Source organism: Cucurbita moschata, unplaced genomic scaffold, assembly GCF_002738365.1.
Source record: "Cucurbita moschata cultivar Rifu unplaced genomic scaffold, Cmos_1.0 Cmo_Scf00001, whole genome shotgun sequence".
Lineage (NCBI taxonomy): Eukaryota > Viridiplantae > Streptophyta > Magnoliopsida > Cucurbitales > Cucurbitaceae > Cucurbita > Cucurbita moschata.
The window spans coordinates 5,527,557-5,531,474 of NW_019268517.1; the positions used below are offsets into that span (position 1 = coordinate 5,527,557).

The 3,918-nt window shown below is 35.7% G+C and overlaps 1 non-coding gene across 1 annotated transcript; it reads left to right on the forward strand.

Moving 5' to 3' along the window:
- Positions 1-2,849: 2,849 nt before the first annotated feature.
- On the forward strand, positions 2,850-2,921 carry TRNAE-UUC. Its single transcript has one exon. It is a non-coding gene; the product is annotated as a tRNA-Glu (tRNA).
- Positions 2,922-3,918: the final 997 nt, after the last annotated feature.

Below are 3,918 nucleotides of genomic sequence, written 5' to 3' on the forward strand. Positions count from 1 at the left end.
GTGGCGGTAGCTAAAACTCTATCACACACATAAAAAAACGTGTCGAAGAGTTAGACATTACACAGAAGATCTGGCTTTCATTGAGAGACCCGAGTTTGATTCTCGACAATGAAATTTTATTTTTTTATTTCTTTTATTTTATAGTTTCATCTTTTGTCACCAATTATATTTAAACTTTACCTAGGTTTGAGAAGCACTGATAAGATAAGGAATCAATACAAGGGGAATAAGATTCGGATTACCTTGTTGATCGAATATCTCAAGACAAGAACACTTTGTTTGAGATTCGAATCACTCCAGAAGCAAGATCGATCATGTCTAGCTTCAATGATTCTTGTTGATCAAATATCTCAAGACAAGAACACTTGTTTGAGATTCGAATCACTCCACAAGCAAGATTGATCATGTCGAGCTTGAATGATTCTACATGCAACCTAAACTACATAGAGTTGCAAAGAAACTTAGCCATTGGCTAAAGAAAAGCACAAATGCTTCTTTTGATATATCTTCTAAGTCTTATTACAAATACAACATACAAGGCTTTATATAGCCTCAAAATGAAACTATTAAAGGCATTCCAAAAGTTGTAACATTCACACTTTATGGCCATAATTAGCCATTATGTAAATGTAACCGAAATTAAATAAAAAGTCTTAAAATACAATAACTCTAAATTATAACCCACCCAAAATTTACAACAATCAAACTTTATTCTTCTTCAATGTAGCATGAATTGAAACATCTTTTGATAATTTTGACAACCTTTTCTTCACATCTTCATTGAAGCATATGTTATGATTGATGTCTCTTGGTTCATATCATTCTCCACTTCTTCAAGAGGATTCGTCCTCGAATCTATTTGTGTAATTTTGCTGCAAAAAAATAAGTTATGGAAATACGTAGGACCTCAAGTATATGCTCAAGGAATTTTAGGCCACTCTTTTTACACACGTTTACACAAATGAAGCTCTCATTCTCACCTCTCAAAATTGTAAATAGAGCAAAAATTGAATTTTGAACTTTGGGTCGATTAAAAACTAAAAAGATAAAAATAAATAAAAATCAAATTGAGAAGAAACGCAAAGGAAACATATATCCGATCTTGAGCCTGAAGCTCTGATACCAAATGATAAGATAAGGAATCAATACAAGGGGAATAAGATTCGGATTACCTTGTTGATCGAATATCTCAAGACAAGAACTGTTTGAGATTCGAATCACTCCAGAAGCAAGATCGATCATGTCTAGCTTCAATGATTCTTGTTGATCAAATATCTCAAGACAAGAACACTTGTTTGAGATTCGAATCACTCCACAAGCAAGATTGATCATGTCGAGCTTGAATGATTCTACATGCAACCTGAACTACATAGAGTTGCAAAGAAACTTAGCCATTGGCTAAAGAAAAGCACAAATGCTTCTTTTGATATATCTTCTAAGTCTTATTACAAATACAACATACAAGGCTTTATATAGCCTAAAAAATGAAACTACTAAAGGCATTCCAAGAGTTCTAACATTCACACTTTATGGCCATAATTAGCCATTATGTAATTGTAACCTAAAGTAACTAAATAGTCTTAAAATACAATAATGAAATACAATAACTCTAAATTGTAATCCACCCAAAATTTATCATATGAAACTTTATTCTTCTTCAATGTTGCATGAATTGAAATATCTTTTGATGATTTCAACAATATTTTCTTCACATCTTCATTGAAGCATATGTTATGATTGATGTCTCTTGGTTCATATCAAGCACTCTAATGGATGAGTTTAATAGTATCTTAAATTCAAAAGACTTTTATGAACTTGGTTTGAGAGGCACTATAATGATCAAGTTCAATAGTATCCTAGATTAAAAAGACTTTTATGAACTTTTAACCTTTAATAGTGTTATGTCATAGATATTTGGTTCAATTTCAACAAGTGACGTTGAGGTCATTCAAATGGTTAATGTGATAATCTGATCTTTTTCAAGGTCTCTTTTGTTGAACGCCATCATGGTTGAGATGACTAAGATGAGCACCAGAGTGAGTTTGACAAGGAGGGTCGTAGAGAACCACACCCCAAGCCAAGCTCATGTTGGGCTTAACAAACTGAAAATCCAAAAACACAAACCCTTAAATGGGAACCGGGATGCAAGGAATTAAAAAACTTTATTTTTGACGTAGAACAATACTTGAAGGTTACAGGAACTTGCTCATAGGACCTAAGAGTTACGTTGGCCACAATGCATCTCATGGACGGTGGCGCTCGAAGGTGGATGATATAAAAAATGGGTCATGCACCATAAACTCATGGGAAGATTGTTGATGAAATCGATGCAATCGACGCTCCCCTTGATGGGTTGCCAATTAAAGACCTAACGTTTGATGTTGACTCTTTTGAAGAAAAAGCCACACGATCGAACACCTCGAAATGTCACGGTAGCTCTAAGAACTCTATCATACGACCTGAGAGTTGAGGGCTATAGGAACTTTCTCATACGACTTGAGAGTTACGTTAGCTGCAATGCATCTCATGGACGATGCAAAACTATGGTAGTGCTCGAAGGTGAATGGTATAAAAAATGGGTCATGCACCATAAACTCATGGGAAGATTCTTTGATGGAATCGATGCAATCGACGCTCCCCTGAAAGGGTTGCCAATCAAAGACCTAACATTTGATAATGACTCATTTGAAGAAAGAGCCACACAATCGAACAGCTCGAATCGTTGCGGTAGCTCTGAGAACTGTAACACACACATGGAAGGACTTGTCGAAGAGTTAGACATTAAGCAAAAGATCATGTTAAAACTCTTCAGCGATCTGACAAAAGACTTCAGCACATCCACACCAAATTCCATTGTCGTCCAGTGGTTAGGATATCTGGCTTTCACCCAGGAGACCCGGGTTCGATTCCCGGCAATGGAATATATTTTCTTATTTCATTTTATTTTACAGTTTCTATCTTGGATTAAAAAAACTTTTATGTACTTCGGACCTTTGTTAGAGTTATGTTATAGATACTTTGTTCAATTTCAAATGGTTAATGCGATAATTCAGTCATTTTCGAGGTCTCTCTTGTTGAACAACGTCATGGTTGAGATGAGCAGATGATTCAAATGGTTAATGCGATAATCCAATCGTTTTCGAGGTCTCTCTTGTTGAACGACATCATGGTTGAGATGAGCACCCGAGTGAGTTTGACAAGTTGGGCTGTAGAGAAGCACATCTCAAGCCAAGTTCATGTGGGCTTAACAAACTTAAAATCCAAGAACACAACCCCTTAAATGGAAATCAGGATGCTAAGGAATTAAAAAACTTTATTTTTGACGTAGAACAATACTTGAAGGTTACGGGAACTTGCTCATAGGACCTAAGAGTTACGTTGGTTGCAATGCATCTCATGGACGATGCAAAACTATGGTGGCGCTCGAAGGTGAATGGTATAAAAAATGGGCCATGCACCATAAACTCATAGGAAGACTATTGATGGAATCGATGCAATCGACGCTCCTCTAGATGGGTTGCCAATCAAAGACCTGACGTTTGATGTTGACCCTTTTGAAGAAAAAGCCACACGATCGAACAGCTCGAAACGTCACGAGCTATTTCAAGCTGTGAGATCTATTTCAAACGTGACGCATCAAATATCTATATTTATATTTTTATTAAAGATCTTATTTTTCATGGTTATGTTGTATAAGAGAGTAGATACCGCTATTTCAAGCTATTCTCTGCTTTACTCCTCTCTGTATTTACCTTCCCCTCTATATTTAGTTTGTGGTTTTGAATTCCCTATCTCCTCTTTTTATCTATTGCACTCTGTTCTCATGTATTCCAAATTAATTTCTATTGATCTTTGTTGCCAAATCTTTCCTTATCTCAGTGTCTACTGTTCACAAACTTTCTCGGTCATTCTATTTTT